This window comes from Rattus norvegicus, chromosome 9 (genome assembly GCF_036323735.1).
Source record: "Rattus norvegicus strain BN/NHsdMcwi chromosome 9, GRCr8, whole genome shotgun sequence".
NCBI lineage: Eukaryota > Metazoa > Chordata > Mammalia > Rodentia > Muridae > Rattus > Rattus norvegicus.
This window is the reverse complement of record NC_086027.1, coordinates 118,013,162-118,032,480: the sequence shown is the minus strand read 5'-3', so window position 1 is coordinate 118,032,480 and position 19,319 is coordinate 118,013,162. Positions and strand designations below refer to the sequence as shown.

The window sequence follows — 19,319 nt, the reverse complement described above, 5'->3', positions numbered from 1 at the left end:
GTGTGTGTGTGTGTGTGTGTGATGTGGAGGATCAAAGGACAACTTGCAGAACTCAGCTCTCTCCTTCCAACATATGGTTTCCAGAAACTGAACTGAGGTCATCAGGTTTAGTGGCAGTGCCTCTACCTGCTGGGCCGTCTTCTTGTGAGCCTACCACGTGACGGGTTATAAGTGGAGAGAACAGGGGTGGGATGAGGTAAGTCACTCAGCTAGGCTGAATGAACATGACTGACTTTTGACTTGCAAGCTGTTGGGTTTAGGAGTTGGCATTTATGTAAAGTTGAACACGTCCTCTCTGAGGAGAGGAGGCCTTCCTAGTATCATTAAGCAACATTTTAAAGAGGCACTGAAGAATCAGTTGCTATCATGTTTCCTATAAGGGAAGATGAATAGAAAACTGAAACCAAACTAATGGTTTGTATTCTCTACTGTCTTTGCCAAAGCCAGTCCCCACCCCCAATTCATCTATATCTGAAAGAAGCATCCTTAGGAGAACTTTGAAGAACTTACTAATTATTTTTACATATTATCAAAACAATACCCAAGGAAGCGAGTTTCTGGCCGTGGGCATTGCTGCCTCCCGGTAATGTAATTTAGCTAGAGATCAAAGGTTAAGTGCCTCTTATCCAAGGCTAAGTAATTATCCCCATTATGTGTGTTTTTGGAAGTGTTTTTATTGTTAATGCAAAGTGAAATGAACAGTCTTCCTCCTGCAAACCACTGTGAGTTGTGAGTCTGCATCTCGGAGCACATTAGAAGAGGCAATTAGAAATTCTTATGGACTCCGGAGTTCAAACGAAATTTTGTCATTTTAATTAGAAGTTTATTCTTTTGCCAGGCATCAGAGCGTCTGGTGTTGAGGCACAGTGAAATAAAGAACCATTGCTTTTCACAGTTTTCACAGTTGCTCATTACCTTTCCCCATCTACCGACCCTGGCAGAGGCTTAGCCTGGTAAGCCAACACTACTTCTGCAATGGAGGGCTTCCATGGTTAGACCCTGACGCTCACATGTGGAGTTGCTCTCTAGCCCTTCGGTAGTGAGTCTCCAATTACTGCCCCGTTATGGAGTTCTGTGTTCACAGGGACATGGGTATCCTGTATCAACTACTGTCTCTAACCAACATCCTCCATTAACTTTCCCCGTCTCCTTTAGGAAATGAAGACGTGTCCCCAGCATTCCCATTTGTCTAGTATTCCCGAGCAAGAGATAGAGTTGAGAGGCAGGCAGGACCATGATCCAGTTCGATAGTCCTGCATGCGCAATCTCAAGACTCTGGTCATGGTAGCCATGCAGTCTGGCTGCCATGGAGCCAGCATCTGGGATAGCCATTAAAGCTCTCTGGCTCTTTGCTTGAGGGATGTTTGGTTCCTCATCATAAAAGCCACTGCATTCCCTTGCATTGCATAACATCAAGGAATAAATATGAGGCAAAAGGTAGTTTCGGACACTTGCTTTTCCTCTTTCCCACATAGATAAATCTGCATGGTGGAAAATGTAAAACATTTAATTATACTGTGCAGAATAGTTAGGATCTTAATGGAACTTAATGTGAAATCAATCACAGCTTACATGTATGCCTGTCAGAGGAGTGGGGCAGATCCCTGCTAAAGATGATTATCTCACGAGGAAAGGGAAACCCAGATAGCCCAGCATAAGTAACCCATGGCAACTTGGGACATAATTGTGCACAAGGCCATGATTCTTCTGTAGTTCAACAGCTCGAGTCATGGTGTCCCAATGTACTCAAAGTCTCGGGAAAGAGTTCAAGGTGGGAATTGGGCTCTTAAAAAAAAGATTTATTTATTTTATGTATATGAGCACACTGCAGCTATCTTCAGATACACTATAAGAGGTATTGGGTTCCATTACAGATGGTTGTGAGCTACCATGTGGTTACTGGGAATTAAACTCAGGACCTTTGGAAGAGCAGTTAGTGCCCTCAACAGCTGAGCCATCTCTCAAGCCTAGGAATTGGGCCTTTTAAGTGATCAGGCCACTTTCAAGGGCAAGCAGATACAAAGGCTATTGAGTGGTTTTTGGTTTTGTGTTAGCAGACCATCCCAGGATTTTAGAAGGTGAAGGACCGATGGTTCTGGCTGCTTACAACCATTTAAGAAAAGGATTAAGGAGAGAGGACAGGGATCCAGGCACCAGACGGTGGATCCGTGCACCCACAGCACTAAAGGGTCTTAGGCTGGAGACTGCAGAATCTTCCAGGCGCTGGGAAGGCCGTGGCTTGGGGACACTTGGGGAAGGGAGTTTTGGAGTGATCCCAACAAAGGGTTAAACTCCCCGATAGCTGGCAGGCTTTCATTCTTGAGTTTTGAAAAGCTGTCAGACAGTATAAGGGAAAAGGTCGGAGAACATGATCATAATGGCGAGAAAACGACAAGAGCTACAGATAAATGTGGAGTGGGCGAGTGACGGAGCTGATAGCAAAGACAGACAGAAATCGCCAGAGAGGCTCAGAGTGGGAAGATTGCGCTGCATATCTGAACGCGCATGGGGAGTATCAGGAGGACATTGTTCAGAGTGAGTGACTGCTTTCTCTTGTTTTCCTTTAGAAGGGAGAGCTGTTTGGAAGCTGACCAGCTAGGGATATGGCTGGCGTTCACTTTTTCCCATGCACATAAACATAGCGGCCACCAGAGGGCGATGTTGCACGAGAGCGAGCAGAGAGCATCCTCTGGGATTATAGCACCCTACATCGCACAAATTCCACAAATTCCCCTGCGACCCCTTCACGCCTCTCATCTGACAGTTCCCCCTGGCACCAGGCATGGGTCTCTGTGGACAATGGCACCATCAGGAACATTCCTGCTGCTTTGTAAAACTGTAAGCACTTAGGAACAGACGCTTTGGAAATGTAAAAGCAGAATACCAAGCTTACAGAGAGGATACTGGCAGCTGACTCACCCTATTGCCTTTCTTCACGTGCTCTTCCCAGGGGCAACACTGCAGAGCTCCTTGGAGGGGCTCCGGAAGTTGGGGCTGTCTGTTCCTACGCTTCCTATGCTTCCTACGGGCGTGTGCGTTCTCTTTCATTAAAGAAAATTTTAGTTTCAGGACTCAGAGAGAAATGGTCAGTTTGGGAATCCATCGCTAGATTTTCTTTTAAATTTCCTATAAATAACTGAATTGAATCGTCAGAGAGAACGCTAGGGTTTATGACCCCAGCTGAGCAGCATGGGGGTCACAGGGACTTGCTTTGGGGAGGAATCTCCACTCGGAGTTTACCTTGACTCTCTGTTTGTTGGAGCTTTAACTGCACGCGTTCCTGAGTTGCTATCCCGAGACCTGGAGGAATGCCTGCAATTAGGACAAACATGTCCAGGACTTATTACTATGGTATTTAACGTCTTTTGGGTATGTTGGGCAGCTAACATGCCAACGAGAATAATCAACAACTACAGAACTGTATTTTGGGATTCTAGAATGAAGTAATAGATGGCAGAGGTGTGACTCTATAAAGAATTGTTTATGTAGTTTACAAAACTCAGGGCAGATTGAGATTCAGGAAAAAGAAATTCAGATGAAAGTTAATTATTTAATTCATTCATTCATTTTGCATCTGTGCACATAGATGCCACGGTGTACTTGTAGAAGTCAAGGAACAATTTATGGGAGTTGGTTTCTCTCTTTTGGCCATGAGGATCTTGGGGATAAAACTCAGGTCTCCAGGCTTGGCTGCAAGTAACATTTAGCCCCTGAGCCATCTCATAAGCCCCAGTATTTTTTAAGATGGTGAATGTGGTCCTCATGTTAGACAGGCTGGCTTTAAAGGATTCCACTGCTCAAGTGCTGGGACTGCAGCCATGTGCATTCCATCCAACTAAGGAATTCAGATATTCATTAGAAGATAAAGGCACAATATATGGTAAGGGTTCTTTAAATTTTTTGAGGCAAACAGACTTGTTGGCATGGCGACTTCAGCGAACCATCTGCGAGGCTATCTGAAGAGAACCTAAAATAAGTGGACGAATTAAATCCAATTTATTTTGGGGAAGGAAACATTTTCAATGTTTCAGACTGCTCGTTGGTGTAAGTGGAGTCTAGCCTTTACTTTGGCCACAGTTAATCATTGTTATCTGCTGAAAGGAGTTTTGTCTTGACAGTCAGCTAAAAACATGGTGTAAGAGTTGCTCAGTCTGAACTATCAGCAAACCAGGGATGGGGGCGGGGGCACAGAATATGGATTCATGGAGCACCTTCAGCAAGGGAGGGCTTGAATATGCGCAGTACCTTCAATGTTAGTACAATTCTAGACTTAACATGGCATTTACTCCAGTAGAGTCATCAATGATTCCTTTTTTTTTTTTTTCTTCACTTTTAGAAATGTCCTGGTTTGGATGACAAGCTAAATGACCCTTGTTCTCCTCTCCATAGTCCCTGAGCCTACAGGAAGATAAACAGGGCCTTCTGTGACCAGGCTCAGGACCTTCTCTTTAGCCTCCCTGCAGAGTTACAACACCCACAGCTCCAGGGCAAAGGCAGTAAGGAGAGGGCAGAAGACAGGACGAAGTAAAGGTCTCTTACCCAAAGTGCTTGTAGATATGTACCATATTCTATCTTTGAACTGTCAAAAGAGGCCCCCCTCCCCTATGCTAATGATTGGTCCCCAGCCTATGATACTACTGGGTGATAGCAGAACCTTCAAGGGGTGTGGTCTAATGGAAGGAAGTTAGGTCATTGGAGGTAGGCCTCCGGAGGATATACTGGGAAGCCAGCTCTGTGACTTTCCGTGACTCCAAGCTGCCTTGGCCTACCATATAGGACCATAACATGCCCTAGAAACATGGGCTCACTGATAAAATCAGCTACTGCCTCTGAAACATGGACCAAACTAAGCCCTACTCACTCTAAGTTGATAATTTTGGGGGAAATCTGACTAACATATGCGATGCTTTGAATATGCTCGGCCCAGGGAGTGGCACTCTTAGGAGACATGGCCTTGTTGGAGGAAGTGTGTCACTGTCGGGGTGGGCTCTAAGATCCACATCCTAGTCCCTTGGAAGCCAGTCTTCTCCTGCTTGCTTTCGGAACAAGATGTAGAACTCTCAGCTCCTCCTGCACCATGCCTGCCTGAACTCTGCCATGTTCCCACCTTGATGATAACCGACTGAACCTCTGAACCTCTAAGCCAGCCCCAACTAAATGTCGTCCTTATAAGAGTTGCCTTGTTCATGGTGTCTGTTCACAGCAGTAAAACCCTAAGACATATAGTATGAGATTTTTAACAGAAATACTGGTTCTGAGTTAGGGAAGCATGATGGTAAGCCCAGAGAATGCCTGTACAGGTGAGATGCTGAAATAAAGCTAACTAATGGCTGACTGAATGACATTTGATGTGGTGTACAGAGAAACTCAGGAGATTTGGATAATGGATTTGGGACTCCAATCTGAGGCCAAGGCCACAGAAGTAAGATGATGTGGGCGGGGCATGTTGACTGGAGTGGTTTAGTCCGTGGAGGGAACTTGCAGCAGTGGCCTCACATGGTGCCCACATGGCAGAGACAGGACAGAAACAAGGCTGGGATAAAACACCCAAGGCCACCCCAAGAGGTCTACTTCTTAGAGCTGGGCCTTACCTTTTAGATTTACAGCCTCTAAAACACAGTTAAGTATCTGGAAACTCAATGCTCAAAACTCAAACCCATTGGGACAGTCTAGATTCAAACACACACACACACACACACACACACACACACACACACACACACACACATACACACACACGAAATTGAATATGTGGGTTCTGTCATGTGTGTTGATTCATGCATCTATCATATGTCTTCTCCCATGTAGAAAAGATGGGGAGAGACTGACTACATACTGGTTAGGAAAAAAAAGTTTCTAAATGAGAAGTAGGTAGAAATTTCTATTAGGAAGAATGCCAACACTGCTGGTCCCAATGAGTCTGGGAATGGGGGGGGGGAAGGAAGTTTGCTATGAAATTCAAGAGGAGAATTGGGTTCAGTGAGGGAGAACTGAATGCCAACCAGGGAATTACAAATGGAGTTGGATGTTATGTGAAAATAAAGCTGTGAAGGGTATAATATTTGTTTGTTGGTTTCTTTTTTAAAAAATTTATTAATGTGTGTGTGTGTGTGTGTGTGTGTTTGTGTGTGTGTGTGTGTGGTGTCTGTGTGTTTATGCCACATAGAGTTCCAGGCTGTTGTGAGTTGACTCCTGTAGTTTCTGGGAACCAGACTCTCAGGTCCTCTGATGGAGCAGGATGTACTCTTAACTGGGCAGCCATCTCTCTCCAGTCCCCACTGATCCCTCATTTACTCAGCTCTTCCTGCCCGTATGAACAGGCTTAATGTCTGAATATTCCACGGCTGTGCAAACTCTCTGACTAGTGGCTATGTGTCAGTCTGAGAGATGGAGAGACACAGGTACGAAGGTCTCCACCCTGGGAGATACTTCTTTATTTTAACTGCAACTCAGGTTGGCCTCGAGCATGATACAGATCTGATACAGATCTGATACAGAGCTCTTCCTTTAGCCTCCCAAGTTCTGGAATCAAAGGTATGAGCTGCCATGTCTGGATTCCAATGAGTAGATGTATTTCTTTTCCTTATTCTCTTTCTTAGTTTCCTTTCCTTTTTCCCTTCCTCTGGTCCCACTCCCCCACCCCCACCCCCTCTCTCTGAGACAGGGTCTGTCTATGTAGTTTAGGCTGGCCTGGAATTCACTGTGTAGCATGTGCTGGTGCCAGACTTGTGGTCACCCTTCTGTTTCTTAAGTTGGGGATTACAGGTGCGTGCTAATGTGCCCACCTTCTCATGCAGATGTGATAGAAGTGGATTCCTTTGCACATCCTCCATGGCTGCACCCATAGTGGTGCCCTGTGGTCACTGATACCTCTGCTGCTTCACTTCTGGAGGGTGAGAATCATATTTTCAGTGAAGTCAAGGAAAATGTTTGCCTGGTTGGCAGGGGCTCCTTGGAGTCAGTCAGGAGGGTGAGAGCTGCTGTTGTGATGGGTATCTGGACCTTAGTGGCTTTCAATTTTTGTACCTGCTTCTCAAAGAAGGAGTAGATCTGAAGGAGGTGCAGCCATGGATGAGTTAAGGGTCATCAATGGCAGTGGAGCCCAGGGCATACCGGACAGTACCTGGGAAGAGGACTCAGAGCCCTGAAAAGAAACTTAGGCCCAGCATTTTGAAGGCTCTCTTTTGGCTTTCCAATTGGTAGAAGGAAGGGGGGTGACATTATAGATTTCAGGGGTGACAGCACAGCTTTCTCTCATTCTTCTGATACCTTGAACTTGAGAAGCTGTAATTTGGTTGAATATAATTTACAAAGGAAAGGGACATAAGAACTTTGTGAAGTTGAATTGGTTTTAATGACTTAATTCAACAAACATCTTCCAGGGACCCACACTGGGCCTGTGATGGATAGTGCCCTCCTTTAAATCAATCATATGAATATATGTTTGCTAATAACTATAAGAGGCTTAAAGAATACCTATAAGTAAACTCAAATCCCTGCCTGACCCTAAAGAAGAATCGAAAGCTGCCGTATCACGTAACTCCATGCGCCAAGCTCTTCTGCCTTGTTCTGCCTACCCATCTCCAGCTATTCACCAAGGACACCAGTCAGCGCTCACCTATGACCAGGGAGGACATGGGTTTCAAGAACCCATCACTGTCATCCATAATCTGTCTGCGCTACCGAATCAAGATCCGATAAGCTGGAGTCAAATTCCCATAGAAGGTCAATGCAGCTGAAAATAACTGCCCCAGTCAACCGTGTGAATCCTACCATTATTCAGGGAGCCAGCAATACCTGAGTTCTGGCACCTACTCGATATGCAGGGAACGTGTGCTGGGTCCTGCAGGGCTCTGCCGTAATAAACCAGCAGTGCAGAACTGAGGACTTAGGATGGGGTATAGATATGAGGAGGTGGAATTCCCTGGATGTGGTTTGGATAAGGAGTAGGGTTCCTTGCCGAGTTGCACACACCTGCAGTCTCACCATGTTGGACTTCTTCCTTGTCTTTAACCTGAAGCTTAGCACAGAGACATGCTCAGTGGCTCCCAGTCTGAGTGATTATAGACAGTAGACAGTAGAGCCAACCTTCTGTAGCTACAGGTTCTGTATCCTTTGAACCATCAGGACAAGGATTAAAAAGTATTTGTTAAAAGATAATGTTCCTCTTGAGCAAGATCGTTTCTTGTCCTTATGGCCCTCACAAGACAGAAGCTTCAGCTCCTTGGTAGCTGGAGTTACAGGTAGGTTTGAGCTTGTGAGGTGCTGAGACTAGAACTCAAGTCCTCTGTAGGAGCCGTCTGCACTCTTAACCACGGATCCATTTCTGCAGCCACTGTCATTATTTAGTAAGCACTAAAGCACAGCCATACTTCCAGAGCACTTGTGTTCTTTGATTTGTGGTGTTGGGGACTGAATCCAGGGCCTTATGGATGTGTGTGTGTGTGTGTGTGTGTGTGTGTGTGTGTGTGTGTGTGTGTGTACGTGCGTGCATGCGCGCGCGTGCTCTCCCTGAGCTACACCTCTAGCTGCCCAATAGATTCCTGTGTATTAGGTACTCTGTATTCTAAGCATCTAGAGATGCTGAAGCAAGCATGTAGGTTATCTGGTACTAACCGCTATCTTTTTTTTTTCCTCTTTTTTTCGGAGCTGGGGACCGAACCCAGGGCCTTGTGCTTGCTAGGCAAGCTCCCTACCACTGAGCTAAATCCCCAACTCCTACTAACCGCTATCTTATAGAAGGAATCTGCGCTTGGGGGTCTTGAGAACAGAGGGATAACACTATTGGGCATTTCCTTTTATTTCTATATCTTCCAGGCCTAGTTAACACTGGAATCAGAAACAGAGTGGAGACAGAGGTACACTTCTCTTTCTCTGAAATCGAAAGAGCTGGTGCAGGTCAGAATTTGATTTCTAAACCAACACTGAAGCAGAAGCATAGATCCACCGAGAGTGAGCTCTTTTCTGCCAGCCTCTGGGAAGCCCAGATCCCTTGCTCAATCGAGTGGTAGAGGGGGTGGTTCTCCCCGTGGCCTTGAGTTTAGGACACAGGGCTGAGCGTGTGGATGGATCCACGCGCTTATCTGTGAATAAATATCCCACAGCTCTTCATTTTATGCCAGGAGAGACCAACTTCCACTCACACGGTCTCTGTTTCATATTTACAGAAAAGAGAGGACTCTTAGAGAAGATGGCAAGAAAGGCTTGTGGCCCATGGCTCTTTTTGGTAAGTCAAAAGTCTCACATTCCCCTGTGGATTTCGGAGGGGGGGACACCTCACTACTTTTGTTCTACCCCTACAGAAGGAATGTGGTCTCTCTCTTAAAAAGCAAAACAAAACAAAAACCCAGTACCACCACTACCACCACCACCACTACCACCTCTAAAAACCTTGACAAAAAGAGGCAGGAATTATAGACTTTATAGAGACTAACCCAAATGTTTCTACGTGGTTCTCAGGAAATCTCTTAACAGATTCTTTTTAAAAAATTTTTATATTATTTCATTTTATGTATATGAGTACACTATAGCTATCTTCAGTCACACCAGAAGGGGCATCAGATCCCATTACAGATGGTTGTGAGCCACCATGTGGCTGCTGGGAATTGAACTCAGGATCTCTGGAAGAACAGTCAGTGCACTTAACCACTGAGCCCAGAACTTAAAATAAAATAAAATAAAAGACAGGATCTCAGTATACAGTTCTGGCTGTCCTGGAACTCACTGTTTAGATCAGGCTGGTTTGAACTTAGAGACCTGTCTCCATCGGAGTGCCGGACCTGAAGGCATAAATCACCATTCCCTGCCTCCATGTATTATTTATTTATTTATTTTTTTAAAAATTATCTGGTACAGATGTCAAGGTTCTTAGCTCTGAGAACACAGTAGAAGAGAAGTTCTCCCAATAGGACCGAAGTGACAGAGGCATGCCATGTCACATTCAGGAAGTGTCCTGAAGACAAAGACAGCATCAGGGACAGGAGGTAATGTGGGTGGAACTCCAGCTAGAGCAGGGAATGGGGTGTTGGGAGCTGGGAGGGCTGCAGACACAGGAGGCAGCATTATTAGAGTCTGGGAGATGGGGGTGGGATGGGGAGGGGTTGGGGAAGAGGGGAGCTTGCTGGGCCCAGGAAGGTCAGAACTGCAGCTCTGTGGGTGGTTACTGGTTACAGGTGTCCTAGGGAGGCTCGACCTCAGGAAGAAGGCAGGGATGGGCACTCACAACAGCACTGCTGAGAAGCAGGGTGGGTGAGGGGCGACAAGAGGGCAGCACGCTTGGAAGAGAAGGCCCAGGAAATATGCCAGGGAGTTCAGAGAGGTGAGAGGGGCACAAAGGACCTGGCCTGGCAAAGGCTTAGTCCTTGTACAAATACAATGACCTCAGCTGCGAAGTGTGCCCAGCCAACATGAAAGGAAGCAAGCAAACCAAGGAAGCATTGCCTGGCTTGGTTAAATCTCATAAGACATTGCTAACTGGGAACGACAGAAGCCAGAATAAGAGCTGGGGCATCTCTCTCTCTCTCTCTCTCTCTCTCTCTCTCTCTCTCTCTCTCTCTCCAGTGACAGTCTGCTTTCATCACAGACTTGAATCAGCCTCTATGAAGGATAAGAATCACACTAAAATAACCAGGTGACCTGGCCTGTTTGTGGAATGTTCATGCAGACTGAGTCCATGTGAACAAAGGGACAATGTAGACAAATGTAAAAACAGCCACCCACCCGCATGTGACCAGGTGAGACTATGTACAGGTTAACTACCTGAAAGTGATCCCATTACCTGCTCACACCATCGGCTGTGCTGTGGCTGGGAATAAAACACAAATCCATCTGATTGTGATCAGGTGACTTTAGGATGGGGAGTGAGGGTGGGCTCTTGGGAGGGAGGTGCCAGGTCAGGTCAGAAAGCTCTCCCTCTTCTGACACCACAGGTCCATATGTTGCAGGCTTAGCCCCAGCCAGAGAGGTGGTCAGAAGCTTTAAGAGGAGGGGCCTAGTTGGAGGATGCTGGGTACTTGTGGTGTGGGGTTGGGATACCCCTTTCTCCTTGAGTCTCTTTTTATTTTCCAGTTGCCATACAGTGAACAGGCCCCTTGAAATCCTTGCCACAGTGTACTAGACTGTTGTCCCCCCAAAGGCCATGTGAGTAAAGAAAGAAGTGAGCCAAAGTAAACCTTTCCACTGGTGAAGCTGATTGCCCCAGGCATTGCAGTGTAGTGGCAGGAAGCTGCTACTATAGGAATAAACGCAGAGGAATTCACACACACATACACACACACACACACACACATATACATGACATATACACACATACACACATATACACATACACACATACACACATATACACATACACACATACACACACATACACACCCACATACACACACACAAATTATATATACACACAAAGGAATATATAGCAATATACATTCTACTGCCCATGTCTATAGATTCAACAAAGTAAACCCTTTGTTATCTGGCCTGAATGTTACTTCCCAAATAATAAGAACGTAAGAACTACTTGGATAGCATTTATGCTGCATTAGGTATTAGTAATTCAGACTTAAGTGGAAGTATATCAGAAGGTATGCATAGCTTACATGTAAGTATGATGCCTTATAAGGGAAGGGACTTGAGCATGCTCCTTGAGTGGGTGGTTACTGGGGTAGTGTTGGTGCTAGGACCAGCCCGCACAATACATAGGTACATATTGTATATGATATGGATCTGAAGAATGTATGGCTCACAAGGATTGAGGGAGGGGCAAGGTCAGTTAAGGTTTCTAAAAGGCTCTGCTCTAACCCCTGGCTGTAAAGCCAGGATCGAGTTTCCCTAAATTTCAAACACCCTCAGTTCCTCTTGAAAATGAGCCCATCTTTATTTCTAGATTTTCTAGGATGCCATGGTCCATAGTGAGATTTACACTAGAAGGCACTGTAGGTGGGGACAACCTGGGCTTGAGGAGCTTGGGACTGTGTGGGCTGTGGGACCTATGCTCTCAGCCGCTCACTGTTCCCATGCTGACCCTCCCTTCTATAAAGGCCACCAGAATCTGTTGTACTTGGATGCGTCCTTAAGCTCCTGGCCACCTCGGGCTTCCACTGCAAAGTCTTACGAGGGTTCTTGTGTCTCCTGTTCTTCTGCCTCTTAGTCCCCAAAGAACTCTCCTGAACTATCTGATGCTGTCATTAACTCTTCATATTAAGAGCTGATATCTGCGTGATGGGATCTTTTCCCCCGACTAGCCAATGGGCTCCAAGTTAAGCAGGCTTGGTGAAGAGAACCAGAAGAGGCAGATCTGGGCACAGGATGCAGAATCCGGAGTACAGTCAGGCTTAATTAGGAACCAAGACAATTCTACTGATTCTTGGTGTCCTTTCCTTTTCTCCCATCACAACTGAGGCAGCCGGGCTAGTGTGAACCACCTGGGACTGACTGAGCCCGTCTGTCTTTGACAGGACGTGAAGACAATAGGAAAGAGAGAGGTGAGGGCAAGTCTGATGGAAGATGGCAGTGTTGAGGTCTGGGAACACAGGATTCAGGGAACAGATATTTCAGACACAACTGGGAAGATTCAGCAAGCCAGGGGGAAGGTTTGGCTTAAAATGGGAGTGAGTAAATGCTACAAGTAGCTTGGAATTGTGAGTACGTGCCTCTTGGGATGAAATTAGGTATATGGTACTAAGGTAGATTTGGAGAGATCTGTAGTAACCAGCAAGCAATTGGTTATATCTGTATCTGTGTTTACACTTCCGTTCTTAGAACAGACGCTGCTTTGAGCCCACCGGTATCACATAAGGACTTGGTAGTTCAGCACCAACCATGCGGTATGGTACTTGTGTGGTGCTAAGTCATGCGATCTGTGGGAAGACTGGTGTGCTGCAGGTGTTCAGTGGGTGGCCATGGCCTGGCTGTCTTGCAGAAGGCTCAGAACTGATAAGTTTTTTTAAGTCAATCACCAGTTACTTGTCTATCCTTGAGCCTATAACATACGTGGAAACAGAAAATGAACGTAGGGGAAATCCAAAGATAAGGGCAGCTTTAAAGACAACTGTGCATTTTGAATCAAATGGGAAATCAAAGGCATCCAGCATCTAGCCCTGTGCTCACATATCCAGTTGCTGTGGAAGCATCAGAATGCCCGAAGTAGCTTCTCAGGGAAGAAGCCGATCTGGGTACCTCAGGTCTGTCAGACCCACCTTTCTAAAAATAAGATTTATTTTATGTTTAATTAAATTATGTATATGTATGTTACTATGCATGTGAGGATGTGTGTGTGTGTGTGTGTGTGTGTGTGTGTGTGTGTGTGTGTGTGTGCGTGTGTGAGTCCAGATGCCTGTAATGTCAGTAGGGATGGAGTCCTCTGAAGCTGGAGTTACAGGCAGCTGTGAGCCATCTCTCCTGCCCCTTAACACATTACAAATGGGGCATAATTTTGATATGCTTGAGGGAGAAAGGATATGAATGTTGATAATAAATATAATACATATAATTTGAGAACATCACTTCAGGCCCACACCTTCCTTGCCCCTTGGAGAGATGGCTCAGCAGTTAAGAGAACGTACTATTCTTTCAGAGGATCCAAGTTCAGTCCCCAGGACCCATGTCAGGCAGCACAGAGCTTGGTACTAGTGCTGCTGGGTTGTGGCATCAGAAAGGCGTGTAGCCTACTGAGAGAGTGAACTTTCATTCACTGATAGTCTGATCTCAGGGGAAACTCTGGACCTTAAGCCATTTTCTTCTTCTCTTTTACTTTCTGGCCTTGAGATGATTGTTCTGTTTTGCTATATGCTCTCACCATGAAGTTCTGCCTTGCCATAGGCACAAAATAATGAGGGCAAACAGCCATGGACCACGAATCAAAATAAACCTGTGATGGTTTGTGTAAGCTTGGACCAGGGAGTGGCATTATTAGAAGGTGTGGCCCTGTTGGAGTAGGTGTGTCACTGTGGATGTGGGCTTTAAGACCCTCATCCTAGCTGCCTGGAAGCCAGTATTCTGCTAGGAACCTTCAGATGAAGATGTAGAACTCTCAGCTCCTCCTGCATCATGCCTGTCTGGATGCTGCCAGGTTCCTGCCTTGATGATAGTGGACTGAACCTCTGAACCTGTAAGCCAGCCCCAATTAAATGTTGTCCTTATAGGAGTTGCCTTGGTCATGGTGTCTGTTCACTGTAGTAAAACCCTAACTAAGACAACCCCCCCTTTTTTTCTTATAAGTTTATTGTCTCAGAAAGCTGTCTAACACAAGGATGAAGGTCTGGTGTTGGCAATGGATGGAGATCCCAAAGAAGGCTCCTGATGAGAACACAGACTGATATTAAAGTTATTGGCAAAGCCATGAAGCTCAGGGGAGTAGACTGATCTGGACAACATCTGTGAGCAAAACACATTCGATGTGAGCACACACACACAGGTTTAAAGGCATCAATGGATATATTGTAGGGTTTCACAAATTAAGCTCATAGGGCTGGGGAGATGGCTTGGTAGGGAGAGTGCTTGTTGGATAAGCATGAGAACCAGAGCCTGGATCCTTAGTACCTGTAAAAAGGCTTGTCTGTGATCCGGAGTTGGAGTGTGGAGATTTTTGGATACTGGAGTTCACTGTCCAGACAGTTTAGGCGAAGTGGTGAGCTCTAGTTCAGTGAGAGTCCCTATCTCAACACTATGAGATGAAGAAATGAATAAGGAGACAGCCAGACGTTGACCTGCTTTGACCTGCCTCATGAAGACAGATTCCTTAGCGTTGTTTTGAGTGTCGATTGATCAACACAACTTTTTTCTTCTGCTTCTCAGCTACGCATCCAGCCATCGCAGGGTGGATCACAGTGACAAAGGCTTTCCATACTCTTACTCTGCCCTGCACTCCTTCCCAAGAAGCTCCCTCCTACCCCTAAAAACACAGGTGGCCTACACTGTTACAGTATAGCATGGCCACCAATCTCTGTAGTTGCTTGGAGAGCTTTGCCAGCTGGAACAGCAATAAACCTAAGGAAACATCTCTGAGAACCTAACTTTGGTCAGGGCAAGAACCACAAAGATCTGGGTTCACCTTTCCGAGACACCCTGGGCTGGTTTGATGTGGCTTTAGCCCTTTGTCACAAGCTCTCTCGGAAGCCACCTGCAACTGTGGTTTGTAAATTAGCTGCCCCTGACCTCTGAAGGGGAAACTGCCCAAATCCACAAAACCTCAACATCTGGTACCATGGGAGCCAAGGAGGGCAAAGGAAGGATGCTTTAAAAATGCACTTGGGGTGCAGAAGCAGGAGAATTGTTAGTGTGAGGCAGACTAGGCTTCTTCCTGACAAGACCCTGTCTCAAACCAATAGGATGGAATTTCTTGTGTCAGCCCTCCCCAAAGAGGGCTCCTCCTAAAGCCGAGAGGTCATAAAAATGTGGTTCTATGCATGAATGTCCGGTACTGTGTTCTGGCCTTGACACCCAGTTGCATTCTATTTATTATATTGTTGTAGACAGACACATTCCACCCCAAGATGGGTGTGCTAGAACAGAAAGTGGGGGATGGTAACAGGCCTGTGTCTCAGTCAGAGCGAAGAAACAAGGAACCCCAAATAAAAGGGAATTTCCCTAGAAATCTTATGCTGGGAAAAGGTCAGCTCTGGGAAGAGATTTTACAGAGATTTTTACAGAGTTCCAACAGCTTGTTGGACCACTTTCTATAGGAAGAGCTGGAAGCCTGAGTCAGTGGTGGGCAGGACCACAGCAGGACTCTGTATGTCCTTGACTCTCTAGTGTCACTCGGGGACTCTGAAGATGAAGACAACGTTTGGAGGAGTCTTGGATTTCTTTGTCCCTTTTCCCAATGTGGACACACTAAAGAAATCTCTCTTTCTCTTTCTGTTTTATACTATTTTTTTTATTATCTTAGAATCTTAGTAGTTAAGAGAAACAACAACAAAGCAAGTATGTTTCTAGAGGGTGTCTTTAATTACCCTGTCCAGGCACCAACTCAAGAGACCTTAATTAGTCATGAATTATGAAAACTCTCTTCCATCTCCTCCTCCTCTTCCTCCTCCTTTCCCTCCTCTTTCTCCTCCCCTTCCTCTCCTTCTTCCTCCTATTTCTCCTCCTGTTCCTCCTCCTTCTTCCCATCTTCATCATCTTCCTCTTCCTCCTTTTCCTACTCCTCTTTCTCCTCCTCTTCTTTCTCCTCCTCCTTTTCCTCCTCTTCTTCCTCCTCCTCTTCTTCTTTCTCCTCCTCACCTTCCTCCTCCTCTTTCTCCTCCTCTTTCTTCTCCTTCTGTTCCTCCTTCTCTTCCTCTTCCTCCTCCTCCTCTCCTTTATCTTCTTCTGTGTTGCGTACTGAGCCTAGCTCTGGAGCATGTAAAGCATGTACTCCATGAACTTCATTTAGCCTAGCAGAATGTGGACGCTGATCGGTCTTTATGATGATGAAATGGGTCTGTATCTTGACTGCATGGTGGTTATGGGAATCCACACCAGTGATAAAATGCAAATTCCTCATTCCCAGTGTACCAATATCACTGTACTACTTTGGTATTACAGAACCATCTGGGTTCATACAATGTTAGTGATGGAGGAGACTAGGGAAGGTTATAAGAGATCTCTGTACCTTTTGCAATTTCCTGTAGATCCACAGTGCTCTCTTTCTTTCTCCCTCTCCCCCTCCTCTTTCCTCTCTCTCTCCCTCTCCCTCTCCCTCTCCTCTTTCCTCTCTCTCTATCCCTCTCCCTCCCCTTCCTTATCCTCCCCTCCCACACTTCTTCCTCCCTTCCTTTCTCTCTCTCTTCAACCCACCCTTCTTTTTCAGGTCAAGTTCAGACTGATCTAGAACTTGCTGGTCTCCTAACTGTCAATCCTCCCGCCTCAGTACCATGACTGCTAGGAGTATGAGACTACATCATCATACCAAGCCCAGGTTTTATGTCTAAATAAAAAGTTTAATACAAAAGATGACAGAAAGAAGTTCCATAAAAATAATAAAATCAAACATCTGAAGTCTCATCATGATCCTCTGGCCACAACTGACATTTTAGAGGAGAGAATAAACTTTCTCTTAAAATGTACTGGGGGTGGGCGGTTGGGTGGGTTATGTAACAGAATTACAGAGAGTGGATGAAATAGAAACTGGAGGTTTGTCTTAAAGAGACAGGGTGCTAATCCTATCCAGGGTTTCAGATGACCTTCCGTGGTACTGAGATTCAATCCATACCCAAACCAACAACTGGTTAGGCAGAAGGATGCTACTGTCTCCACAATTGGTTTAAGCAGACCGATGATATCGAATGTCTCCTTGAAGTCATAAGATACTCCAGGCACAAAAATTAAAATTTGGCTGTGGGTCGTATTTTTTTTTTAGATATAAATCGAACTAGTTATTATGTTCTGTCACTTAAACTAGGGATAACTGGAATTAGTATTATTAGAATTTGCCAGTATTGCTGATAGCCGGAAGGAAGAGGTGTAAAAGCAGCGTGCACTGCCACAGGCTATCAGCAGAGAGCAAAGGAACACCTCAGAGCGCCCATGGCCACACAGACATTTACTTGTGCTTAAAATAAACACAGGAGCGTGTCATGTGTCAGGAGGTCAGAGACCCCGTGCTGCTCATTTTGGTTTGCCCTGTTTTCAGTCAAGGCCACTGAGGACTGCGAGGCTTACCTAAAGCAGACTGAGAGTCACCTTGGGAGGAGTAACAGAAATTCAAAACCTCAGGCCTTGATTTCACCACCTGGAGCTGCACACACTGCTATCAAAGGGGCTTTAGAGTGTTCTTCAATATCAGTGCTAATTATAGGTGTGGTTCTCAACCGAACTACCTCGGTGCATTTGTTAAAGCTCATTTTGATTCGGACTGGTCTAATCTGGACTGACTGAATGTGGACTGTCTGTCTATCCATCTGTTTGTCCATCTATTATCTATCTATCTATCTATCTATCTATCTATCTATCTATCTATCTATCTATCTATCCATCCATCCATCCATTTACCTACCTACCTACTTATCTGTCATCTATCTTTGAGAGTTGAGGAGAAAGTTATTTATCTTTAAAATCATTTAAAGTGATGCAAAGGAATGAGTTTCAAATGGCATTTTCATTCACACGTGTCATACTTCATTCTTCAGCCCCTCTGCCCTGTCTCCTGCTCTCTCTTCTTGCCTGTCCCTTGTATGAAGGCTTTTTGTAAAAAATAGTTTTCTGAGAACCGGCTTATAGACAGTTGGTAGCATGTACAAGGCCCTAAATCCGGTCCCAAGCATCCCGGAAGTGCTGTGCTGTTGAATGCCTGCACCCCCAGCAATCTAGAGGGGGCGTCAGGATCAGAAGTTTAAGGTCATCCTTGGCTACATAGTACATTGAAGGCTAGCCTGGGCTACAATGAGACCCTGTCCCCCTCCCTTCCCAAAAGCTTATTTTGTTTTAAAATGATGTCTAGAGATATATAAAAGTAAAGTGGTGAGAATTTTAGGTGCTATGTTTTCAAATTACCATTTCTTTCATTTAGAAATTGTCTGACAAATCATGACACTGACGCCTCTAATGTACTAATTTGTGTTTTCTGACTTTTGTAAGTGGGCCATCTTTCTAGCTCTGTAAAGAGAGCCGTCATGTCAGCATTAAATCACTACAGGACTTTTTTTCTTACTTAACACAAGGGCAGAGAGACCCTCAGCTTTTCCATCAGCCACAAAGCAGCATTTACCACCTGCTCGGTTTACACCTTCGTTGGCACAAATCCCTCTTTCCCAGTCAGCCTTCCCCGCAGCGCTGTGGCTAGGCGGGGATTCGACATTTGATCTTTAAATCCATCATACTATCAACAAAACGAAGTAGGAAACTTTAAACCCAGAGGAAACTTTAAAAATAAAATAAAAATTTTATTTTTATAGGCTGTTTCTTTATTCATTTAAATTTTTCTCTATTTTAAAACACCTTTACCTTAAACTTTAAGCAGCCATTTCATAGGCAAAGCAACGTGGGAGACTGTGGCTATAAAATGTGGGCAAACGTTTTCTTTTTGTTTTGTTTTTTTTCAAGACAGGGTCTTAATATGTAGCTCTGGCTGTCCCAAAACTCACTATGTAGATCAGGATGGCCTCAAACCCATAGAAATACTATTGGAATACTTTACCAGAGAAAGGTTTCAGAAAATTTTAAGAAAAATTCAGTATTCAAATGTGGCAGGAGCTAGATGAATATTTATGAGATGAATAAATGAGGAGAAATCTCCTGGGCTTCTCCTTACTGAAACAGTTATTTTATAGTATAGCATACTTTTTAAAATATTTATAGATGGATATAGAAGTAATCTGAGAGCTTTCATTGTCACCTGC

The 19,319-nt window shown here is 45.1% G+C and overlaps 1 protein-coding gene and 1 long non-coding RNA gene across 28 annotated transcripts in view; one reads left to right on the top strand and one right to left on the bottom strand.

The window, feature by feature from the left end:
- The window catches only part of LOC102555426 (uncharacterized), an 85,015-nt gene extending 80,427 nt beyond the window's left edge, over window positions 1-4,588 (top strand). For all 4 annotated transcript variants that reach the window (XR_010055090.1, XR_010055088.1, XR_010055087.1 and 1 more), the window contains 2 exons: window positions 85-196; window positions 2,568-4,588. This is a non-coding gene — a long non-coding RNA (uncharacterized LOC102555426). The remainder of the gene's footprint in view (window positions 1-84; window positions 197-2,567) is intronic.
- Dlgap1 (DLG associated protein 1) overlaps window positions 1-19,319 on the bottom strand; it is an 869,320-nt gene that overhangs the window by 140,983 nt on the left and 709,018 nt on the right. The window lies entirely within an intron of this gene.